General features: G+C 50.3%; 1 protein-coding gene across 1 annotated transcript in view; it reads left to right on the forward strand.

Annotated features, from left to right (window-relative positions):
• The window catches only part of FAM107A (family with sequence similarity 107 member A), a 56,077-nt gene that overhangs the window by 7,708 nt on the left and 22,437 nt on the right, over positions 1 to 25,932 (forward strand). The window lies entirely within an intron of this gene.

Genomic DNA, 25,932 nt, shown 5'->3' on the forward strand with positions numbered 1-25,932 from the left:
ACAGAGGCCAGCTCAGCAGACTCTTCTAGAAAGCCTTCCTTCCCTGAGTGGATCTCAAATAACTGGGCAGGCTGAGGAGTTTAGGTAAAAGGAGAGGACCAGACCTGGCTGGTGTAGCTCAGTGGATTGAGCGCAGCCCCGTGAACCAGAGGATCACAGTTTGATACCCAACACATGCCTGGGTTGCAGGCCAGTTCCCAGCAGGGGACACACAAGAGGCAACCATACGTTGATGTTTCTCTCCCTCTCTCCTTCCCTTCCCCTCTAAAGATAAGTAAATAAAATCTTTAAAAAAAAAGAGGAGAGGGCCAAGCTTGTCTCAGCTGCATTTGCATAGCCAGGCCTCACCTTTCACTAAACCTGGAGGCTCATCAGGGACAGCAGGGAAGGAAGGGGCCGGGGAGATTAGAGGTTAGAGATTAGAGATTAGAAGGCTCCCCCATGGACCCCAAGGCCCCAGAACTCACCCTGAGTCCCCCAGGTGAGGGCAAATCCCACTATAATCTCAAATGTCTCCACCTCTCTGACCACAGTTGTCATTTCATGTTTATATTTTGTGATTTATCCATGAGGAAAGAGACACTGCATTTGATTTTTAGCTCACCACTGTGTCCCTGGTACTTGTCACAAAATAGGTGCTCAATAAATTCAGGAAGAAGAAGAAAGAGAGAGGGAGGCTGCATCCTCTGGAAGTAACTCAAGGATGGGGTTGAAGACCAAGCTCGCGAAAGGATCCACAGAACCTCAGGCTGGGGCGAAGGATGTCCTTTCTCCCACACGTCCCTTCCCTGCCTTCCAATAGCCTTAAGGCTTTGACCCAAATTCCTGTACCTCCCACTCTGCCTCCACCGGCCAACCAACCACACACACACACACACACGCCCTCACCCGCACGACCTCCTGGCCAAATGCAAAATCCTCATTGATTGTTCATCACTCGTTCCACAAGTGCAGACAAGGCACCTACTGGGTCCCACGGTCCCGTCACTGGGACCGACCAGTAACAGCACCCAGGTCCTGTCCTCGGGGTGCATGGCCAGCAGTAGAGAAAGCAGTCACAGGCGATGACGGGGCAGGTGTCAGGTGCTCTGATGAGGAAAACACAGAGGCCCCAGGGCGGGACGGGACCTGGCAGGGAGAAGAGCCATCCGGGAAGCTCCGGGGTACGCACACTGTAATCTGAAGAATGAAGAAGGGTGAACAGGTCAGGAGGTGGGAGCAGCCTGAGGGCACAACAGCACCTCCGAGGTCTGAGGGGCACGTCCTGGGAACTGAGAGAGCCACGTGGAGCCCCCTGATTCCTGGTTCAGGGTGGGTCTGCCATGGGGCAGGTTCAAGTACAGCCTCACCTCCCCACTCCCTCGTCAACCCTCCCCCCCTCCCTGCCACAGCTCCCTTTCTCCCAAAGACCCCGCTACGCCTCTGCCTCAGACTCTTTGATCAAGAAGAACTTTTTCTTCTCTACTTTCTTTGGCTCAATTATTCAAAAGAGAGGTGAGAGAAAAAGAGAGACTGGCACAGAGAAAGGCACAGAGAGAAGGTCCCCTGAGAGCGGCCTGTACTCCCGGACCTCGCCCGCCTTCGGTGCCCACCTGGCTTCTTTTCCACCCCCAGGTGTTTCAAGGCCTCCAGGCAGGAAGAGGGCAGAGGGAGCCAAGGTGGCTGCCTCCTCAGGCCCCAGGGGCACATCTCCTTCCCTGGACGGTAGAGAAAAAACATTTCTTTCATTCTATAACCTTACCTCATGCACCGCCTCTTAGTCCAGTCTTCTCTGCTCACTAGCATGAAAAGGTCTTTGCCTCAGAGGGTCCTGAGTGACTCTGGGCAGGACCACCTCCCCCTCGAGGCTCCAGATCTCCACCCCCATCAGCTATGATAGCTGTGCTAGCCACTAGTTTAGTGGTAAACGAGTTGGGGGAAAGAGAACATCACCCCCAAAGGATGTAGGGCCAGGACCCCAAGCACACGACGTCATTAGCCCTCTCAGTGGCCTGGCCAGGGTTGTTCTCCCCATTTCACGGCCATCACAGGGATCAGATGAGATCGCTGAGTTCAGATTCCCCGGCCAGGTCAGAGACCCTGCATGGCGCGGCCCAGCCTTGGCCTGTACACACAGCGGGGACTGAAATCGCCCAAATGGTTCAGACGCCCGAGCAGTCACAACTCCTCTCAGGCCTCCAGCCTTCTCATCTGGAAAATGGGTACTTCCCGAAGATAAACACAAGAATGCTTTCCAATAACTGAACTCCCACAGAAACCTCCTCACACACCCAGCCACACAAGTACGACTTCCCCATTCACTGACACGAAAAAACAGACTCGGGCAGGGTTCACCGCTCAGGAGCACAGGCGGCAAATACCAAACTGGGACTTGAACCCATGTACATCTGGCTCCACAGCCCACATTGTCATTGCCTTGTTTTTCAAATGTCAGGATAAAACTCTGCATCTCAAGCCAGAATAAATCTCCGCCTTGCTGGGTCGAGTTACTAGCCCGCAGCGGCTTCGGTCCCTCTGGGAGCAGCAAGAGGAGCGCTGAACAAGGGCCCTAAAGTTCAGAAGAATTTAATTTCCATCGTGAAAGGGCTTGGAGGTAGGGCAGGAGGGGCCAAATCAAAGGCTGGCTTTTGAGAAGGCAGAAACCCCCAAAAGCGCTCCCTCACTGGGCCCCAGGGATCTGCTTTCAGAACACTGTGTCTCCTAAGCTGACGTGAAGGAGAGGCTTTGTTTAAGGGAGAGATCAGATCTCGGGGCCTGGGGCGGAGAGAAAGGGCGAGGAGCTGGGACTTTTCTTTTGTGATCTAAAAATCTGAGAGGAGGCCAAAAACAATCCGCGAGGCCTCTCCAGGGAAGCAGGGAGGGCCTGGCTTGGTCGTGGTGACATCCCGGTCCCAAGGAAACACAGGCTGAGGCCTGGGATGTCCCACAAGGGACGTCGTACCCAGAACCTGCAGACCTCAGGCAGAAACTGGGCGGCGATGCCGGTCTGAGGGACCACCCAGGGTTTTCTCCTTATGCACCTGCGCTCTTGGGAACACTTTGGGGTCATGTGGGGTGCCCACTGCGGCAGCTGTTTGTGGCAAATTCTGATGCAGTCTAAGTCCACCTGGTGGACTCTCCCTTGCCTCTTCCCAGGACTGGCTTCTTCAGATCTCAGTTCAGAGAGCGGCCTTTGGGATCCCTCCAGCTAAAGTAACCCCAGCTCAGTCCCAGATCCCAGAGCTGCTTCTCAGAACTCCACCACCATCTGAAACTGCCTTCTTTGGTTAGTTCCTTAACTGTTTCATACCCAGCTTTTCCAACCAGCATTCAGCTTCGCGAGGACAGGGACCTTGCCTGCCACTCACTCTGGACGCTTGGCGCCCAGCATAGGTCTGACCTATGACAGGCATGAGGGAGCCCATAGCTACCACTCAGAAGCCTCACTGCTCCGTTCCACAAATATTTCCTGAACACCCACTTCTCAGCCAGAGGCTGCCCCAGGCCTGCGGCACAGAGGACATCCCAGGGCCGGGAACACCTGTCTGCTCAGGACAGACAGCACAGGCCAGTGAGTGACTGACTCATGGGAATTAGGAAAAAGGTACCCTTCCTCACAGACCTTCACCATCAGCTCCCAGAAAATCGTAAAACGGAATGTATTATCCACCACGACTACGGTCGGACACCAGCATGGAGCCGTCCCCCAGGACCCGCTGCCCCCCTGCTGCCGTGATACGCTGCTCCCCGTGCACCTTCTACCTTCAGCAGCCCTGAGCAGAGGAAGAAAAAGCAAGATCTCAGACGCTGGACATGCAGTTTCTGCCAGCCAGCCCACTGAGGATGTGCACTGTCACTTGGCACCCCTGAGAAGAGCGAGTGCCCCCACAGCTGGCCCACTGCACCCCTGTTAGGGTGGGTGGGCCCTGTGGGAGGGTCCCAAAGGGACGCCCCCCTGCTCAGGCCTATCCTGGGTCACCTCTGATGTGGGAAAGCACAAGTGATAAACCCACTCCCAGCTTCAGCCCTACCCCCCCGGTGGCCCCAGGCCAGGTCACACCTGAGGATAGTTTTTTTCTTTCTTCAGAAATCCCCACTTGGGGCCTTTTCTGTAATTGGACTCAGGCTTTCCTGGGGGAAGAGTACAGGATGAACTGGTCCTTACACAATGTCATGTTATTCCTCAAAGATGATCTTTGGATAGGTAAACACATTTTGTATTATAATTATTAACATTTTTAAATTATTTTAACTCAGTATTAGTTACAAAAGACTACTCAGAAAATATGCATATATAAGGTATAACGAAGCATGGCCAGCGACCACCAATATCTGACCACTTAACTGAAGGAAAAGCTCCTGCCGGCTGCAGGCGAGGACCCCGGGCCCCCGTCCGAGCCGCCCCTTTCCTCCCTCTCAGAGGCCGCTTCCCTCCGGGCCTGGCCACAGAACCCCTAAGTTCCAAATGGTTGAGATTCCAGCTTTTCGTAAATGGGACAGGGGTGTGTCGTCCGTGATTTGCTTTTTCCATTTCCTGTGCATCCCCAAGGTTCATGTGCATCGTGGCTTGTGTCCAAAAGGCCTGTGCAGGGCCACGCGGTGTCACATCTCTCCACTCGGCTGCTAGTGGGCACGCGGGTCGTTCCCGGAACCTCAGCCCCTTGGGAACGTCGCTGTGGGCTTTCTCGTGCGTGTCTCCGAGTGTCCATGTGTCTCTCACGAGTGGATCCAGAAGCAGGACTGCTGAGTCTGTCCACACACACTCTCACCTGTCAGGGACGCAGAGCTTTACTCTACCCTCAGGGTCCCCACTAGGCCTGGGGGTTCCATTGACCCCAGACACAGGCACAGGAGAAAAGCTCGCATACTTCTGCCTGCGTACGGGAGGCCCCGTAGGAGGATGAACACCCGCCAGCGGGTAGGCCCCAGTAGCTTACACACTGGCCTGAACAAAGAATAGCAAATGAGGAGAAGTAACTCGAATATATAGAGAAACACAAGGAAGATAAGAGTTGTTTTAACAAGGTCTGCTGACACAGACTTCTGTCAGCCTCAGGGCCCTGTAGCTGGTGATAACAGTGGTTCTCTCCTCCTGGCACAAGGAGGGTACCTTTTACTGGGGAGGTCAGGGCCCCTCCTGAAAAGGGAAGATCAGAGCATCCTTCTTATACCTGTTTTCAACGTGTCTGTAGCTCAAAATAATCTTTCTGCCAAAGTAGCATATTTTCGGGTGGCGTTTTCTACCATCCTTCTCTTCTCTGCTGGATAAAGCTGAGCTGGCAGTAACAAGTCACCCTCCCAGAGGCAGTGCCCATGAGGGCCCACCTCCTTACCAACATGTTCATTTGTCAAACATCCTCACTTTTGTGAAGCTCATAGATGCATACTGACATCTCTTCACGGCTTAGCTTTTTTTAAAAAAATACAGCAGACTTGATCTAAAAGATGTACTTGGAAGCCTATAAATTTTTTTCAAGCACTCATGGAGCATTTACAAATGCTTCACATTCCAGGTTACAAAATACATCTGGGCGGCAAAGACTCTGGATCAGACACTTCACAGTGTGTCTACGACGTGATTAAAGGAACATCCCAGACAAATGAAAAAGCCAAAATGTGTTTGGAAGACACAAACTACTTGTAAATTGACCAAAGAAGATATGGAGAAAAAACTATATATTAAACTGCGTGGGATGCATATTTAAGGAAATGATATTTCCTAGAAAAAAGTTTATAGCCTTAAATGCAAATAGAAAAAAATGGCTGAGATTTAATCAGCTAAATGGCAAAGTTAAGAAGTTGGTAAAAGAACAACAGAATCAATCCAAAGAACATAAAATGAGGAAAAATAAAAAATAAGAGCAGAAACTAAAGAAGCAGAGAACAAATGTATAAGAATGAAAGTCACTATGGCCAAAAGTTGGCTCTTTTACAGAGATGTAGAGAATCCTATGTCTGACTTTATGCCTGTAAAATTTTAAGCTTTCTAGAAACATCTAGAAAATACTGTTGAAGAAAATTGGCTTAAGGAGAACTAGAACACCTGAATAGTTAATAACATTTAAAGAAATTCAATCATGATTTCATTTTTCCACAAAGAAACCATTAGACCACCAATTTTACAGGTGAATTCTATTAAACTTCAAAGGAATTCATTAACTTGGTTTCATAAAAAGTCTCCTAGATAATAAAAATGAGACCCATCATTTTATAATAAAATAACATTGACATCAAAGTGAAATAAGGACAGTGAAGGAAAAGTAAATTACAGTCCAACCCACCCATGAGCATTCACGAGAAGAAGTCCTAGGAAGTCCCAGGACCCACCCAAGACCTGGTGGCCCTGGGACCAGTTTTCGCCCCTGTGCTCCCGACACCTCCGCTCTGTGAGTCTAGTCGGGGCCAAGCGGCTCCGGGGCTCAGGGCTGGCACGGCCACACACTCCCCTCTCCTCGGAATCCTGCCATTCCAGGGTCAGGCCAGAGTCCATGGAAGGTTCGAGTGGCAGTTTTTTCAGGGATGTCTCCCAGGTGAACACTGGAGAAAGGGAGGGACGCCCCAGGTGTCCCGGGTGTCACCGGCCCTGTCTGTAGGACTCGCTGGCCCAGTCTGCAGGCACTCCTCTGGCCCTGGCCTTCTCTGCCCACGGCCGGCAGGCTCCCGGCTGCAGAGCCCTGGCCTGCCTCCCAGAGAGCCAGGGGCTGAGGGACTTACGGTGTTTGTAGGAGCTGAGCCAAAAGGTTGTCTGGGCACATGTGACATGAAGACCTCAGACTGGCCATCAGGACTGAAGCTTTCTGCCTTCTGCCCTCTGCCCAGCAAAGACTCTGCCATCCTAGAGCAAAGACTTGGCGACCAGGAAAGGCTGCACATCTTAGGAGGGCTGGAGAGGGACAGAGAGCAGGGCCACCTCCAAGTTCACCCTGCACGAGGTAGTAATGGCCCTGGGATACCCCTGGGGCGGGCGGGGGGGCATCAAGAAAGTCTTCCCAGAGAAGGTGCTCTCTAAGCAGAGCCCTGGAGGAGGGAGCCAGGCCAAAAGGATGGCGACAGCCCTCCAGGTGGAGGGGAGAGGGGCCTTGCCACCACTCGGGGCACTGCAGGCCCCTCAGAGCAGGAGACAGAGGCCAGAGCCAGGGCAGGGGTGAGTGCTGTAGGATGGAGGAGAGCGGGGGCCACAGGTTGACGGGCCTGCAGAGCCAGGCTAGGGAGCTGGCACTGGAAGCCAGAGGTTGGCGGCTGGAGTCAGTTCTAACACAGCATTAGAAGCCTGGGCTGTGAAGTCAGAACTGTGGTTTGACTCCTGGCTTTCCTACTTGCTAGGAAGTGACCTTGGCCACCTCCTTGACCTCTGTTGGCCTCAGCTTCCTCACCTGTGAAATGGGTTAAAAACAGAACCTATTAAACACAATACTTGGCACATAGTAAGAGCTCAACAAACAGCTACTATTTCTGTTGTTCTTTTATCCGGCCAAAGGTTTAGTCGCTTCCCTGGGCATAGTCATGGCTGGTGATTCAGAGCTGCCAACCAGAAGGGACTACGTGTCCTTCCAATGGGACCACAGGAAGCCCAGGAACGGAGGGGTGATGAGGGAAGTGGGGGGGCAATAGAAACAGGCCCTGAACTCCGCCCATTGGCAAAGGAACGGAGCAGAGGGTCGCTCAGACGCCGCGCAGCTGCTATTCGACCTCAACTAACCTGACTCCGGAACACGCACTGTGGTGGGTGATGACGGGAGTGAGGTGAAGGAATTACAGCTGCTTCGGTTTCTTCCTCTTTATTTTCTGAACTTTCCACAATAGCCCATTTTTATCATTTAAAGAGGCAAACTTTGCTCCTGTCATTTTTTAAATTTTATTCTTTATTACTCAAATAATACCTTTTTGTAGAAAAATCAGAAAGTACTTATCAGAAGAGAAATAAAATCACCCATCAGCCTTCCGCCCAGTATAACCGCACCTAACACGTGGTGTGAACGCTGGCAGACCTCCGGGCAGACCTCCGCCCGCCCACATCCCCACCGTTACCGGGAGACGGGGCCAGGACTTTCTCTCCGCACTCCAGACAGAGCGTGCGCGTCCTTTCGCGTGGGCGCCCTTTCGAGGACACATAGTGTTCCCCTAACCCAGACAGGCCACAATTTACCTGGCCAGTCCCGGATATGGGGGCATTTAGGTTGTTTTCTTGTTCTTTCACATCCCAGCAGATATATTTTGGTGCATGTCCTTTGTCCTTTCTTTGGGAGAGAGTCCGCATTCAGGCTCTCAGACGGGTCTCTGGAGGTGGAGACAAAATGCTGTGTGCACGTGAGGCGTGCAGACTTTCCGGGAGGAGAAAACACAGCCTCGTCTGATCCTTAAGGAGCTCGTTTTCCAAATCGGGAACCTCTGCTGCAGAAAACAAATCTGCTGAGGGTGATTTGTCTCCTCTGTCTTCATTCTCGTCCACACCACTTTGGCGACTCAGACCACAGGGCTTCAAACAACTTCAAGGAAATAATAATTTCCTACTTGACTAATAATTATTTTGTGCCCAGCACCATCAGAGTATTTTCCATGCGCCATCTCACAACTCCAGGAAGTCAGTGCCACTCTTACCCACTGTTTCACAGATGGAAAACTGCTCAGAGAGGTTAGGTGCCTTGTCCAAGGTCACACAGCCTCAGGGCAGTGGTGAACCCAGGAATCAGAACCCGCCACCAGGGCAGTGCGTGCGGATCCCAGAGGCCGGGAAGCATGCCCTGAAGCAGCAGCGCCCCTGCCGCTCCCCATCAGGTAATCCAGGCTCTGGGCCAAGTTTCCATCAGGGGCCTGCCCACATACAAGTGCTGCCTGATTGAAGGAGCCGTCCAGGGGAGGCAAATGTCACATCGGCCTAGCTGGTCCTGCTGACCCCCCACTAAATACACCTCCTGAGAACAGCACCATCTCTGCAAGTGCAAGGTCAGCTGTCAAAACTTTGCTGGTCCCAGACCCGGAAGGGGGAGTAGAGTGGATGGAGCAGATGTTGGGGACTTTGGGGCAGAATCCATCTGCCCTGCCGCCTCCTTTCACAGTGGGGCCCATCTGCAGCAGCCCAGGCCAAGGGCAGTGTTCTGGCTTGAAGCAGCCAAGTCCAAGTACTAGGGGAGGCCAGTTTCCCTGAGCTAAACCAGCCCTGCTCTGCCCATCACATAGGTGGAAAGGAAGGTGGCCCTTGGAAATTCAGTACATCCTCTGGGAATATTAGTGGTATAGTTATTAACAGCTGGATTTATTAAGCACTTCCTGTGCCTCATACCTACTCTAGAAGCCTTAGGTTACCTAATTTCACCCTCTCAGCATTCTCCAGAGGGGAAACTGAGGCTTGGAGGATTTCAACGGTGATAGCGCTGGAAGGTATCGGAGTACAGGTCAAGGCAGTCCAACCCCAAAATCCACGGCCTCCTCCCCCCACCACTCAGCAACACCAGGGAACTTGGAGAAAGTTCCAAATGTTGGCTTCTGACACCAGTGGACTCCCCAGGGACAGGGACCCAGGCCCTCCTCATCCCAACAGGCCTAGTGTATGGGTGAAATATCCTGCATGGGACAAACTTGGAATAAAGTCCCTGTTTGCCACCTACCAGGTGTGTGGCCTTGGGAGATTTATTTAACATCTCTGAGCCTCAGTTTGCTCATCTGTGAATGGGAACCAATGAGACCCATGTAGCTTGGCGGCTATAAGCAGCAAGTGAGATGATTCAGCGCAGCAACTGGCCACAGTATTGTACCTGGTAAAGGGAAGTGGCTGGCTGCCATTAGCAATGTTATTTCCATCCTGCAAGTGATTCCCTGCTGTCTCTTCAAGTTCATTGCAAATCAGCATCTCCAAAAGGAAATGGCCTCAGGCTGTCTAGCTTCCAGCTCAGAATAATAACGAAGTAATAGTCAATCTTCAGCTAAGATGAAGTGACTGCACACTGTTCCAGACCCCACTTTCCTAGTCTTGGCATTTACTAGTCAAGACGTAGCCAGGGAAGAGGGTGGTAGCTTCCCACCCAGACCCTGTGGGGAGGAGAGACAGGGTCAACTAGGCGGGCCCAGGCCAGCCCATCTGTGCACGAGGCCTGCTGAAGGGAAAGGCCACAGATATTCCCACCAGGAGACTCCAGGCCCCAACCTCAGCTCCACATTCATGTCTGGGACCTAGAAGATGACTTTCCCCCCTCATGACCCCTCAGGTGGCTCTGAGTGGGGACTCGGGGTTGGGACTTGTCACCAGAAGGCTGGAGAACAGGAGGAGGATGTGGGGGTGTTGGGGCCCAGGGCCTAGGGCTAGGGCAGCACTCAGTAAGGTTTGTTAACCGACTTGGAGTGAGGGTTCTGTTTTTAGAGCACAGTGGCTCAGGTGTTGGGCTCTGCCAGCCATCTATGATAATATCGTGTCCCGAAGAAAATAAACTCTCCTCTGAGTTTGAGACTCACCTCATTTTACAGTGAAGGCCCAGAGGGGTTAAGCTATTTGCCCAAGGTCACGGGACAAGAAGAGAATGGCTGGGACAGACCCAAGTCTTCCATCTCATCCCCTGTCCCCCCGACCCCCCGGGAACTCAGGCCTCAGGACTGGGACCAAATGCAGCTCCTGAGTGGTGGGGCCTTGTTTCTCCTTTCCCACCACCAGACCCTGAGAACGCCCCCACCCCACCCCATCTCCTGACTCACTCCCCTGAGACAGTGATCCCTGCAGATCCAGGGAAGTGGCCAGTGGAAAGAAATACCTGTGACCCCCCCCAACTGCAGCTCCACGGACTCGCTGCTTATTCATAAATAAAAGAATGCCCAGGCTATTTTGGGCACCTGTAATTTTCTACTTGAATAACTAGGGAAGTGGCTGCCTGCCCGCTTCTCTGCCCTGCTCACGGCGCCAGAACTGGGGAAACGCGATCTCCCCTGGTGTAATGGGATCTAGGGCCAGGCCTCGCTGCTGATTTCCTTGCTTTTGCCCCGTTCCAGAAAACCCAGGTGTCCCCTGTGCCACTTCCTTGGGGGCCTGGGGAAGGAGAATCAGGCCAGGCTTGAATGCCATGAACCAGGTGGCTCCTTCCAGGTACAGGAGGCTCTGACACGTGTCTGATATGTGACTTTGGGCAAGTGACTCAAACTCTCTGAACCTCAGTTTCTTCATCTATAAAATGGGGATAATTACATCACCTTGCAGGTTAGGAACAGGTGAGGGGCCTGAATCTTAGGGTTGCTGTTGCTGCTATTTCAGGTACGAGGGAGGGGCTACTCTGGGAAGAGCCCCACGCAGGAGTCTCAGGCTGCCCTCTGGTTCTACTGCTGACTGACTCCAGGCCCTTCGATACGCCACATCTCCCCTTAATAATGTTACACAAATTTTTTTTCTATTTACCAAAGTAGTTCATGATCAGTTTTTAAAATGCAGAGACATGAAGAAATTTAAAATCATGATAACTCTGAACTGCTACTATTGAGTGAGCACCTGCTCTGGTACAGGCCGCACGCTAGGTGTTCTCCATTCACTGGCTCTGATTCTCTCACGTCTGCACCTGACCGTGGATGAGAAAACAGGACCCAGAGAGGTGCTGTGACGCACATACGGTCACACAGCTGGAAAGCAAGTCAGAAATCAGACCAGTTCCCTCTCTCTCCACAGCTCAGTGTCCTGTTTTTCTACTGTAGCATAACAATTATCCCAGTATTGCCCTGACGGGCATGGCTCAGTGGTTTTGGGCATTGTCCTGCAAAGTGAGAGGTCACCAGCTGGACCTGGCCAGGGCACATGCCTGGGTTGCAGGCCGGTCCCAGTCAGGATGCACATGAGAGGCAACCGATCGATGTTTCTCTCCCTCTTTTTCTCCCTCCCTTCCCCTCTCGCTACGAATACATAAAATGTTTTTTAAAAAACTGCCACAGTATCAACAGCTTCAGACAACACACTTTGATCACAATTCCATGGGCTGGCCTAGCTGTGGCCGCTGCTCTGTCTCACAAGGGGCTGGTCAGGCTGTGTTTTCATCTGGAGGCTGAGCTGGGGAAGAACCTGCTCCTTCAGGTTGTCTGCAGAATTCGCTTCCTATGGTTGCAGGACAGAAGGTCCCAGATGTTTGCTAGGTGTGGGGTAGAGGCCGCCCTCAGGTCCTAGAGGCCACCCGCAGTTCTAGAAGCTGCCAATAGTTCTGGCCATGTAGACTTCTCAGCAGGCTGCTCACATCAATGAGTCAGCAAGAAGATTCTCTCTTTCTCTCTCACACACATACACAAACAGAAACATATACTACCAGAATTATGAGAGTGACAAAGCCATCACCTTTGCCATAGTCTATTGTTACAATCACAGATCCCACCAACACTCCGAGGGAGGGATTCCATCCAGGGGAGGTAGGAGAATTTCAGGCTAGTACATGCTTCTCTCACCAAAGCCAGCTTCTCATTTTCCACCAGCTTCCTCATCCCCACCCCATAGGAGAAAACAGACTGGGTAAAAGCAAATTCACTTTCCCCTCACAAACATCCGGTCATATCCTGGGCCGGGGGGGCAAAAATGGACAGGACAGACATCTCAATCTCAGAAAACTTACCAGAAGGTTGGGAAGATGTACCAGCGAAGTGTTCTTGTGGTACCAGAGCCCTGAATTAAGGGGGAAGAAAAAATAATACATCAGCCCTTATAGCTTTAAGTCTAGAAATGACGGCTTCAGGCAAGTCTGGATCCAGGGTCTTAAATGAATTCTTCAAAACCTAGTCCCTCTCTTCCTCGGGCTCCACTTTCCTCTGGTTAAGCCCATTCCTGGGCCAGTCCCCTCATGAAAACTCCCATCAGTTACAGGCTTTTACCATCCCTACAGCTAGAAGGTGGGAAGGCTGGAGAGAGGAACTTATGTGAGGGAAGGGTGGCTCAGGACAAGAAGCTGTGGGAAACGAATTGAGAGCAGGTTGAAATGCAGAAGGGCTGCAGTGCAGACAGAAAAGACCAGTCTTTGCTGTGTGGTCCAGTGTTTTCCAGCACGTTCCGCAAGATTGTAAAGGTGTTAGGTGAGCCAAGGATTTCGAGGCCAACAGACTGGGTTAAGCCCAGTCAACCAGGTTTCCTTCCTGCAGAGTCTCCACACCTTCGCACTTCCAGCTCTGCACCTCCGGGAAAGCTGAGGGCTACGGTGCTCCCTAAGGTGAAGTTCTCTGTTCTGCACGTTGGGGGATGCCGCTGTGGCTCATAGGGAGCCACTGAAGGCAGTGGAGCAAGACAGCAAGACAGCAGAAGTCTCCTGGGAAGAACGTAATGGAAGCCTCATAGGAGATGACTAGAATCGTGTGAAGCGAGATGGCCACCCAGCGCAGGATAAGGTGCACAGTGAGAGATGGGATCTGGGAAAATATGCAAATTGGCTCTCAAAACACAGCTATCTTCATGATGGTGACAGTGACATTCGGTTTGGATTTTAGCTTTCCCACTGAAGGTAAGGGCAGTACAGGGGCAAACAGGGGCTCCAAAGTCCAGCAAATCAGTTTTCAACATTATCATTTTGTCACTTGGGCAAGTTCCTGCTCCCTCTAAGCCTGGGTTTCCTCACTCGTCCAATGAGGATATTGAGGTTTTTTTCCGCGGGGTCTTTGCAAGCATTCCAAGATGTGTGGGTGTGTGTGTGTGTGTATGGGTGTGTCTCCATCCATCCATGACGGTGCCGGACCAGCCCTCCCACCAAAAGTAACATAACACTTGACAAAACAAGAGACAGCCGCTGTCAGGCAGTGGCGAGCGGGCAGTGTGTCATCGGTGCTGCAATCCCGAGGGGAGGGAAACTCACAGGTGCACCCCCACACACACACACACCTGGGCTCTCTTCCTGGGATAATGTCACACGCACGGCACAGGGCTACGGAGCCCACACACAGCATGACGGCCGGCACTCAGAAGGCAGAGATCAGAGTTTGGGTCCCTGGGGAAACAAAAGCAGAGGGAATCCGCAGGAAGAAGGGGAGCTAGATAAACAAAGGGGCCCAAGAAGTGGGGTTCCCCCGGGACCCACAAGTCCTTGCCCAAAGTGTGGGCTACGTGTGCCTAGGGTGAGACCAGCCAAGGTTTACCAGAGAGCATTCGTTAGGGGCTTGAGAGTGAACTCACTGCAGGCCCAGCCTTGCTGGGGACCATTGGAGAGACTGTCACCCCAGGCATCGAGCTGACACACCAGAAAGGCTGTGCTGTAGGAGTGGGGACCATGCTCTAGTGTAAGGGCTGCTCTACATCTGCTCTACCCAAGCCCAAAGCCAAGTCCCTCAAGATCCTTAGAGGACAAGGTTTGGAATCCTGCCAAGTTGGAAAAGCTTGGGAAATAGTCTGAACTTTGCACGAATCCTCCCTAACAAAGTATGAAACTAAGCCCATGGGATATCAGAGGGATCAGCCAGTCATTGTACTGCCTCCTAAAACAAAAATTTAACATTCTTCAGAAGAAGAAAACAGAATCCAGAGTCTCTCCAACACACACACCACATCCAGTATATGATCAAAATTTTCTAGACTTGCAAAGAAACAAGAAATGGTGACCTTTAGTCAAGAAAGAGAAGGCAGTAGAAACCGACCCTGAGGTAGTCCAGAAGTCAGACTTAGCAGATGAAAATGCTGAAGCACCTAATCCATGGTTTGGCACATAGTAGATGCCCAGTAAATGCCAGCTGCTGACCTCCATTTGAGCAAACTTATCACTTGTTTCCCAAAAGATTTTGAAACCGAAAGACCAATAAAGGGAAATAAATATACCCCGTCCTCATACACTGAATTCCTGCAGTCTCACCATACAGGACTTGGAGGCGGGGTGGGGGCGGGGGGCACGGGGAACTGCCTTGTGCAGTAATGAGAGAGACAAATCATGACCCTCCGCTCACTCACTGTATGAGTCTTTCAACTCATTGTGCCCCAGTTTTTCCATTTATATAATGGGGAGGGTAGGCAGGTCATCTGAAACGGCACTTTGTCCCCAGGATTCTGAGTTTGTCTAGCACAGGAATGGTTTTCAGCCAGGATATGCTCCAAGCTCGGGCCTGGGAGAACCAGTTGGAAAAGGAATTGGATCTACTTCTAATACCTTGGGGAAAACACATGCCGTGGATGTTTCTCTCCCAGGTATAATACATGGGGTTATGGGCAAAGCCCGAGCTCATTTTCCAAAGGAAACTTTCTTGAGAAATGTCTCCTAGCAACCAGCTCCACCAACAGACACCCTTCAGGGATCTCTGCAGAAACACAAAGGCCTTTTGTGGCTCCCTTCCTCAAAACCCCAGGATGGAACTGCTTACCAGCCACAATGCTAATGTCAAACACAGACAGTAGATGGAGGGGCACTTGGTGGACCAGGGGGTAATGGGAGGATATCCACCCACAGCCTCAATCTCCTTTCCCTCTGTAAAACCCCCAGCAGTCTAGTTTCAGGGCTCAGAGCAAGGGCTAAGACCTGACTTCAAAATCCAGCTCTATCTCTTAATAGCCAGGTACCTTGGGCAACTTATCAAACCTCTCTGAGCCAGTTTCCCCATCTGTAAAATGAGGATAATAATATGTAGGAGGTTGGTGCTCACCTCGGGCCCTCTTTCTGGTCCAGCACACCCATCCCCCCAGTAGCCGTTGGCTGCTAATAGCTGCACTCTTCTCTCAACAATTGCCTTTATCTGATGCGGGGGCTGCCTCACCCAGAGATAACTGGGAGGTTGATCCTGTCTTCCTGGTATCTTTTCCCAATGTCCTACAGCTAATAACCAACTGGTATGGAGGGAGAAAAGCTCAGCCTCCTTGCCCCAAAGTGGGACAGTGCTGTGGTATCACGTACAGCCCAGCGCTCCCCATAGCATCCAGCTGAGACTGGACTCCAGCTGAACCACATCTTCGCTTAACTTCTTCTCCGGCTGCACCCTGCTTCCCTCCCTGACTTCTCTACAGAGTTCCCATGACAGCTCTCCCTCAACCCATCGCCGGCACAAAGGCCCCACTGCGGGCTCTCCTAGAAAATCAAAGACATGAGCGCACCTGCGTCTCAGGCCACTGGGAGGATCCAACGAAAGGACGCACATGAAGCACCAGGCCGTGCCTGGCACACAGTTGTGGGAAACGCACGGACATCATTATCCTCCTCCTCTTCACTGTTATTATTGTCATCAGAGACGGTCCTGGGGTCAGAGGGGCTGCTGACGTGGTCAAGAGCTGGGGCAGCTGGTGCGGCGGGATAATTGCATTTATGCTGACAAATACAGTCGAAACAGGGTTCTCAGCCTTCCAAAGTAACACACCATTTTTTCTATTATAAAAGCAATACAAGTTTGTTGCCAAAAAGAAAACCCTCAGGAAATTTAAATAATTACAAAAAGGAGTTAATAACTCAACGAATGCATGAAACTCCTCACCCCTTGAATCTAATCACTGTGGATTTTTTACTCCTATCCTTCCAAACATTTTCCATATGAATTCACATAATATGCATACATGATATAGTCACATGATAGAGACATGCATATATACATATCTCTACATGCAAACATATTATTTTACATGTAACACCATATGTGTATGTGTATTCATATGTACAGGTATGTGACACTAAATCTAGAGCAAAACAGAGCATATGGCTGGTGTGGCTCCTTTGGTGGAGTGTCATCCGAACACCAAAAGGCTGTGGGTTCAATCCCCGGTCAAGGCACATAGAAGAGGCAACCAACTGATAGTTCTCTCTCTCTGTCCCTACCCTCTTTAAAAATCAATAAACATGTGATTTTTTTTAAAAACACTACATAGGCAAGAATATATATAATGAATTTTGTTTTCCAAGAACTAGAATTGCAGGTATCATTCTGTAACCTGTTTTGTCCTACTTGAGCTTCTTATACAGCTGGCCGGCATCTCCCACGTCAGCAAACACAGACCTGCAGCATTGGTTTCAGCCGCAGATCGCTGTATTTTATGGCGATGACACAGTTTATTTAACCAGCTCCCTACCTCTGGACGTTTATCTTATTGCCAATGTTTTTATTATTGTGAACAATGCTGATTCGTGCACATCTTTGACCGCGTATCTCTACGCATGTGTTCGGTTATTTCCTGTAAACACATTTCTAGGGCGGCGTAGCCCAGAGAGTACAATGCCCAGTTTCCCGCAGGCTGAGTGCTACCCACACTCCTTCCACGCGTGCACCTGTATGCCCACTTCCCCACACTAGGTAACCGACGCTCTCCAACACTAGGTATCGTTTTGTTTTAATTTTTGCCAGTTTGATGGGTGGAAAACAATACTGCATTGTTGCCTGAGTGTGCCTCTCTTTGGTTTCTGGGGAGGCCAAGCCTCTTTTCTTACGTTCGCGGGCGTTTGAATTTCACCTGTGGGAACTGCCCTTGTCAGCCCTTGGCCAGGCCCTTGGGGCACCTCCTCCCTCCCCCGAGGCCCCCTGGGGAGCTGTTTTGTACGCAGCAAAGCCCTGCTGTTCTACAGGGTTGGCCTCCCAGGAAGGAGACTTTTGGCCATCAGACCCCAGCAGGCAGTCAGAGCTGAGATTAGTAGGGATCCAGTTCCGCAGCCTCCAGGTGCCCCAGCCAAGTCCCCTCTCCTGGGCCTGTCCACATCCATACAGCACAGAGGCTATGGAAACCAGATCTGCTTAGAGAAAAAAGCTGTTTTCTCCAAAATTCCAAACCCACCCTGCAACCACATTCCAGCAGTGATTATTAGCACGACTCAAGGAGTCTTTTCAGAAGAACACACTAGAACACTCCTTTAAAGTCCAGTGCTCCTGAGAGATTTAAAAATGACATTGTACATATGCAAAGATTTATCAGGGTTGCAAATATCCCGACAATGGACCCAGGAGCTCTACTGGTAAGAACGTCCCCTCTGGGCAGGTGCGCTTGCCCACGTACGGAACAATGTGTTTAAAGTGCTCATTAATACATCACTCACGATGGCCAAATAAATGGGTATCAACCTACATGTTCATCAGTAAGGAACTGCAAAATTAGTCCTGTATGGCCTTTACCAGGAATCATTGTGCAAACAGGAGAACATGTGGCTGATCTGAACATGCACAGGTGGAAAGATACCCTTGAGACACCTTCAAGTGGCAGAGGCAAGTTACAGAATAATGCACTAAGTAAGGTCCCTTTTGTGCTTTTCGAAGGCATAGACTGGAATTGTTCTAGGTCTTTATGGAAGTGGAGACACAGCCGGGGTGGGGGCAGAGGAATCTACTCACAACGCTTCATCTCGGGGGTGGTTGGGGGTAAAGTATTTGGAGATTTCTAGGTCACACTTCATACACTTCCACATTGTTTAAATTATTGCCATAAATATGCTTTACCATTGTGTAATGAAAAAACTTAAAAGTTTAAAACTGAGCCCATAATCCATCATTATAATTATGATAGTATATGACTGCTAAATAGCTCATCGAATGCCAACTTTGTGCCGGGCCCTGTGTATTCTCTCATTTCTCCCTAAAACCAATTCATGCATTGATACCCATTTTCTATAGGAAGAAACTGAGTCTTAGGTTAAGAGACTTGTTACAGCCGCATCTGATTAAAAAGCCCTGGCTCCTTCCACCAGGCGTGGTTCCGGTGCCCAAGGTGAGACCTGGCCGTGAGTGGGCTGTTTTCGAACCCCCACCAGTGCGCCCCCTGGCGGGCTGGCCGGCTTCCGCGGGGCAGCTGCTCTGCCATATGTGTCCTGCAGCCTTTCTCCTCCTGACTCGACTCCTTAGAGTTGCCCCGTCCATACGAGCTTCTTGAATTAATTAAAATTAACTAAAACTAAAATTTTGGTTCCATGGTAGCACTAGCCACACTTCAAGTGCAAAATATTCTCATGTGGCTAATGGCTGCCATATTGTCAGCACAGACATGGAACATCTCCATTACTCAGGACATTCCGGTGGCTAGCACTGCCTTACTGCAGCTCCAGAGCCAGGCAGACGGCCCCAACCTGGCTCTTCCACGTGTGGGCTGGGCTGAGCAAGGTGTGTAACCTTGCTTGGCCTCGGTGTTCTCAGCTGTAAAATGGGATGGCAGTATAGCTACCTCCCTGGGCTATTGCAGGGATTAATTAAGATCGTACCTTTTGCATATTAGCCCAACGCCTGTCACGTGAGCCACTTAAAGGGCAGCAAGAAGGGTAGGACTCCACGGTCAGACAAGTTCATAACCTTGGGCAGGCCCCTCACTACTCTGAGCCCTGTCTCCTTGTCCATAAAATGGGGTAAATAGCACCTACCCTGAAAGGCTGCTTGGAGCATGAGAACATACAGTCAGTGCTCACGGAGGGTCGAGTCCCTTTTCCCCTTCCTGAAAGGGAGATTCTTCTACTAAGTAAAGTGCCCTCGTGAGACCCAGAAGTAAAATATTCCTGAAGAAAGAATCCAGAAGACCAACAAGCCAACAAATGAAGACTTACCTTTCAAAGTAAAATGATCACAGGATACTGTTTTGTTACCCATCAAATTAAGGGAGGGAGGAAATAGTTTAAACTTCTTATTGAAGAATAACATGCATGTAAAAAAAGTGCCCCTATAATAAGTGACCACTCAATGAATTTTAAGAAACTGAAAACATCTGTGCAGCCACTATTCAGATACAAACTCAGAACAATGACCCTGCTCCAAAGCCCCCGTGCCCTTCCCAACCACTATCCTGATGTCTAATACCATAGACTAGTTTGTAGTAGACAAACTTGAAGATTCATAACACCCAGGAACAGAATCATAGATACACAGAAAGGGCTGGCAGCTGCCAGAGGGGAGGGGTTGGGAGGTCCAGGTGGAAAAGATGAAGGGATTAAATTTTTTAAAAAGCAACTCATAGACACAGACAATAGTATGGTGATTGCCACAGGAAAAGTGGGGTGTGGGTCGGTGGAAGAGGGCAAAGGGGGGGGGGCGGTAAATGGAGACGGAAAGAGGCTTGACTCTGGGTGGAGAGCCCGCAATGCAGTGCTGATGATGTGCTACAGAGCTGAGGCCTGTACGGGTTTATTAGCCAATGCCACCCCAATAAACTCAATTAAAAAAGGATGAAGAACACCCAGAAGTAAGGGGATGCACACAGTCCAGTAGTGTCAGATGCTGATGATGGGTGTGTGAGGTGACTCAGCCATTCTGGAGGGTAATTTGGTCGCACCTACTAAAATTTAAAATAAACAGGGGTGTGCAAAAGTAGGTTTACAGTTGTGAGTATACAAATCACAGTTCACTCTCGTACTATTATTTATTTATTACTGTATTATTTGTATTATAACTGTAAACCTGCTTTGCCCCCCACCGCCGTGTGTACCCGCTTGGCCCAGCACTCCCACCGCGCACCCCCCGAGCAGCGGTCACACCCACACAGAGACGCGAGCAGGATGACCTGTGACTGTGACAAACTGGAAGCAACCTGAAAGCACCGCTAAAGGGGATTGGTCTTAAAAACTGCAGGCATCGTACTGTATTATATGATGCTGACTAAAAGCGTGAAGTGGATCCCCACGGACCGATGTAGAAATCTCCACAGGACGCACGGTAGAGTTTAAAGAGCAAGCTGCAGGAAAGTGAGCACACACACGGCACCGAAGACAGTGGTGGCTCTGGGGAACGGGGGAGATGGGAGTTGAGGGGCACTGTGAAAAGAAATGCCACTTTTAAATTTGTGTGCAGTTGGGTTGTTCCAAATGTTTAAAGTACAGATGGATTTTTACAAGGCCCAGCACAAATAACATCGCTTTTTTATTACATCTTTTTATTACAAAACCATAAGCATGTAATTTTGCAACATAACAATATCGCATTCAAGCACACCATATGACATTTTAGGTGAAATGTTGAAATCAAAACTATACATTAGCCCTGGCTGGTGTAGCTCGGTGGATTGAGCGCAGGCCTTCGAACCAGGGGATCGAGGTTCAATTCCCAGTCAGGGCACATGCCTGGGTTGCAGGCCAGTTCCCAGCAGGGGACGCATGAGAGGCAACCACACATTGATGTTTCTCTCCCTCTCTCCTTCCCTTCCCCTCTAAAGATAAATAAATAAAATCTTAAAAAAATAAAACTATACATTATTATACCCATATTATTACCCTACCAAGCACACTGAAGCAGGCGTTACTTCTGCCGAATGCTGTATATTACTTGTGTGAACTATTTTGTAAGCTTTCAAGGAGAATTAAACAGCCCACCCACCAAGTCCAGGCGAGGAGAGCAAGGCGCCCCTCTGTTGCCGGGGCTGGGGTGGCTCCTCACCCAGAGCCTTGGTGTGGGTCCCGGGAGGCGGGGTTCTGGGCCTCTGAGGCCTGTGAGGCCTGGAATGAATGGGCAGTGAGAGGGCCCTGAGGCCAGGATCAGAAAGGCAGCGCCCTCCTCACCGCGCCTCGCCCGGAACGCAGCGGCGGTGTGGGGTGCGTGGACCCATGGAAAGGAACATGTCCCAGTTTGGTGCCTCTCCAGAGTGGCCCATACTTTAAAGGAAGGATTTCAAGGTTTGAACCTTTCTGCCCCTGGAGATGAAAGAAAGGGCGGCAGCAGGTGTCACCTCACACAACACGGTGGCTTTACAAGAATCAGGAGCTGAGGCAGAGCCCAAGGAGAAGCCTGTGGCTTAGGAACGGGGAACAGGGAGAGGTGGGCAGCGGCCAAGGGTCCGCACGAAGAAACATACTACATTTAAGAATTAGCTCAATGGGGAGGCTGGCCCATACATAAGAGTTCCTTAACCTCTCTGAGCCTCAGTTTCCTTTTCTGTGAAAGGGGGTGCAGTCTCTCGCTATTCCACACCCACACCTGCGCTGCACATACCCACACCCCAGCTGTGAAAGTGGCTAAGACCACAGGCACGGAGTCGACTGTCTCCAGTCTGACTGCAATGCTGCTGCTGGTGAGCTGTGTATCTTGACCTGTCCAAGGCCTCGGCTCCCTTTCTTGCCTGTAAAACAGGAAACCCCTCTTCCCTAACTCAAAGGACTATTATGAAGCTTAAGTGAGACCATATGGGTACAGTCTCATCACAGTGCCCAGCCATAGGATGTGCTCAATAAACGTTTGCCGCAAGTAGGCTGGTTTCCCTTTACCGAGTGCCTACATGCTGAGAACTGTGCTATACGTAAAGAAATCTCTGAATGTGTCACAGGGCCTATTTGCCCAGTGTTTACAGTGCAGTGGGGTGGGGGGTAAAAACAAGACACCCAGAGACACACTTCCCTTTGATTCACTCCAAGTTACAAGGACAAATACTCTAAGATCCTACCTCAACCCTTCCAAAGTCAGAATTGAGGCCCATCTATGTTCATCTAAGCTGTGATTTTGCTAATACCTCCTGCATCTCCACCACCCGTCCAAAGCATTGTACACAGAAGTGACTTCAATGCGTCCAAAAAAATCTATGTTGTGAAGATGTCAAACACAACACATAAACTGATACAACCACTGTGAGAGTATCTGCTGCAGCTGACCCACAGCTGAGGACTCGCCCAACAGAAACCACACAGTGTTTACCCAAAAATTCGTAGGAAGGTTAACAGCAGTTTCACTAGTCACAGCCTAAGCTGGAAACCATCCAAACGTCCGTCCACTGGAGGACGCACAGCGTCAAGAGGATGATCTGAACGACACTGATGAATCTCGAACATACTGTTGAGTGAAGGAGGCCAAACCCCAAAGAGTAAAAATTATGATTCCATTTATATACAATCCTAGAACAAGAGACAAATCTACGACAGTAAGAGTCAGAATACTGCTTCCTCTAGGGAGAAAGTGGGCATTGGCTGAGACGGAGCACGAGGGAAACTTCTGGGGACGGGAATGTTTTATACGTTCATCTCGGAGGTGGTCGCGCAGGCGAACACCTGTGTCAACTTCAGAGAGCCGTGCACTGAGATGAGTGCACTTCATGCCTGTGTGCTGTTTTTCCAGGTGCAAAACCTTTACAAATAAACGAAGCAAGGTCCCTAAGTGTTACTCTGTGCATGCATCTTGTGGGGAAGACCCAGGAAGATGTGTGAAGAGGAGACCTTGGGGTTAGACCCATGGGAGGTCACCAAGGGCCAATCCAAGAAAATTTTCTCAGCAATTGGGACATTAAAAAAAAAGCAGGTGGTGTCCATAGAAAGGACAGGAGAAATACGAATGTCTTTGGCTCCGGCTGACACTGCGTTGTGTTCGGCCATAGTCAGGTATATTACGCCATTTACAATGGTACCACCTGTGGTGTACTTGCGTGCCAGCTCTCACTAACCACAGTTATAACTAAGCCGGCACCTTCCAGTCCCTAATGCTGCGAACAACTGAGGACTGGCTGTATTTCCCAGCACAGTCTTTAGAAAAGACTATCAATTACCTGCAATACGTCAGCGAAGGTCCACGTGGCTTTTCAAATGAGCTTTGCCTTCACAAGGGGTGACATGCCAGTGAGCATTTTTCTGCCTCACCAAACTCCAGTCCTTAAAGGGCGAGCAGCCTCTGCCTTGGTCCTGAGGTTTTACTGGACATAGGTTGGCCTGATTTCCCAACAATTCTTTCATGCAAGGCCGGTCCGGGTCCGGGAATGCAAGGGACAATTCTTTGAACTCTAGCTCCGGAAGCCACTCCTTATGCAACTCTGGCTTTGTAATGCTAATGCTGACCTTGGGACCCAGCCCCACTTCCCTGGTCTGCATGGGGACATTGAAGAAGCAGCTTGGAGCCCCTTAGAGCCCTCTGAAACAGCCCTCTTTTTTCTATGTCCTGGAATTTTCTTTCACAGATGAGGTTACTGGTCCTCTCAATCCCTTTGTTAAAAACCATAAAAGCGGCTTGGCCAAATCCCAAACACCCTCCCTTTTCTTCTCCTACGGCCTCTTTGGTGGCAGGGCTCAAACAGGAACACCCCAGGGAAATGCCAAGACCCCAGGCCCTTCCGTCCACCCTGAATTATCCCTGGGGAAGCAGCAGGAGCCCTCCCTCCATTCTTACTCTCTGTGGAATTAGCCCAGAGCTCCAGTGTGGGTGCATTCATTCATTCATTCACTCACTTCATTCATTCTTCCAGTAAATTGTTACTGTGCATCCAATCCAAGCCCAGCTCTGGTCTAGGCCCTGGACAGACAGCTATGGACAGGCAAGTAGAGTCTAGTGGAGCAGAAGGGGCTCAAACAATCATAACTCATGGTGAATATTAACATAAGGGAAGTCTGGGGTGCTGTGGGAGCACATGATCAAGGGGACCACCCTGGGAAAGTGCTATTTCAGCCTAGACTACAGGACAGGAAGGAGTAGCCAGGCAGAGCTGGAGAGTGCTTCCTGGGTAGAGGAAACAGCTTGGGCATAAGCAGGACGTGAGGGACAGCATGGCTTCCAGGGAATCCGGTAGTTCTAGTGACTAGAGTATGGGAGATGAGGGAGAGGAGCCCCCATTTCCTCTCTGACCTTCCCTCACATGACTGCCCCTGTGTCCCCTCCACACCAGTCCCCTTGGCGCCCCTGCTGTTCCCCGAACATTCTGGCACACTCCAACCTCAGGCCCCTCACTCTGGCTGTTCCCTCTGTCTGTGACACTCTTCCCCAAGTTAATCGATATTTAGCTAACACCCCAGCTCCTTCAAGGTGTGTGCTTATATCTCCCCTTCCCAGTGGTACCCTCTGAGCAGCCATTTACTGCCACATACTACCCATACCCACTACTAACCCTTATTTTCCTTTGCTCCACAGTCTCTCTCACCTTCTAACCTACTATCTCCTTCACTTATTCATTATTGTCCATCTACCCTACTAGAATGTCAGCTCCACAAGATCAAGGACCTTTGTTTTCTTCACGGAGGTATCCCAAGCCCTTGAATATTTGAAGGAACAAACAGATGAGATTTGAGAGGTTGGCAGGGAGGGTGCAAGTTGCAGAGGTTTTGAAGGCCCAGGCAAGGCATGTGAGACTGACTGCAAGTGCAAAGGGAAGGCACCCACAGGTTTTTAGTAAGGCAGGATCAGAGTCTGCGTTACATCTGGAAAGCCTGCCCTGGAGTCTGTGTGGACCATGGCTGGAAGAAGAACAAGCTCCTGCAGGCCTCCAGGCCAGCAGGAGTAGGGGCTCAGGTGGAGGCGTCAGAGAGGAAGATGGATTGAAGCGATACCAAGAGGCAATCCTACCATGTCTCGGTGACCGGAGGATTACGCAGTTTCAGGAAGAGAGGGCACAGCAAACCCCCAGTTCCTGTCTGTTTGGCAGGGCCAGGGGCCAGGGGCCAGATGGAGGTACAGGGGAGGAACAGGTTAGGGGCAGGAGTGGCCCAGGGTTCTGTTTGGGCCACTGTGAGTTTGGCCAATTAGACTTTTGAGTGGGGATGTCAAGTGGCCCGTTGCACAACATTTAAGCTCCAAGTGAAAGTCTGGGTTGGAAATACACATTTGAGCACCACTGGCTTAGAATTATTTTTAAAGTAATGTAGAGGGAGAAAAGAAGATGTCTAAGAACTGACCCTCAGACCCAAACCCTGAAGCCTTCTGAATTGTCCCTTGAGGGAAGTTTGTGAAGGAGGTGGGAAGAAGGCAGACCAAGAAGAAGAAACGGTGTGGATAAGACCCCAACATTAAAAAAAAGACATGAATCTCAGTAGTCTTCAAAATCGTCAAGGTCATCAAAACTAAAGAGTCTGAGGAACTGTCAGAGCCCAGAGGATCCCAGGGAGACCTGACTTCATTGATAATAGTATATCAAAATTAGTTCATTAATTATAACAAAGGAGCCGCCCTACAGACATGTAAAATATTAATAATAGAGAAGTTGGGTGCAAGGTTTAAGAAGCTCTCTGTACTATGTTCTCAATTTTTCTGCAAATATCAACTGTTCTAAAAAATAAGCTATTTTTTAAAATGTGTGAATCTCACAAGAGGCACCCCACACGTACACACACGCCAATGACAGTAGTTTGTTTCTCTGGAGAGGACTTGACCTGACCGATCCCTTCCGTAGTCTAAAGCCTCAGACAGGATGGACACCTACTCGCT

This window comes from Artibeus jamaicensis, unplaced genomic scaffold, assembly GCF_021234435.1.
Source record: "Artibeus jamaicensis isolate MK-2021 breed Jamaican fruit bat unplaced genomic scaffold, CSHL_Jam_final contig_519, whole genome shotgun sequence".
Classification (NCBI taxonomy): domain Eukaryota; kingdom Metazoa; phylum Chordata; class Mammalia; order Chiroptera; family Phyllostomidae; genus Artibeus; species Artibeus jamaicensis.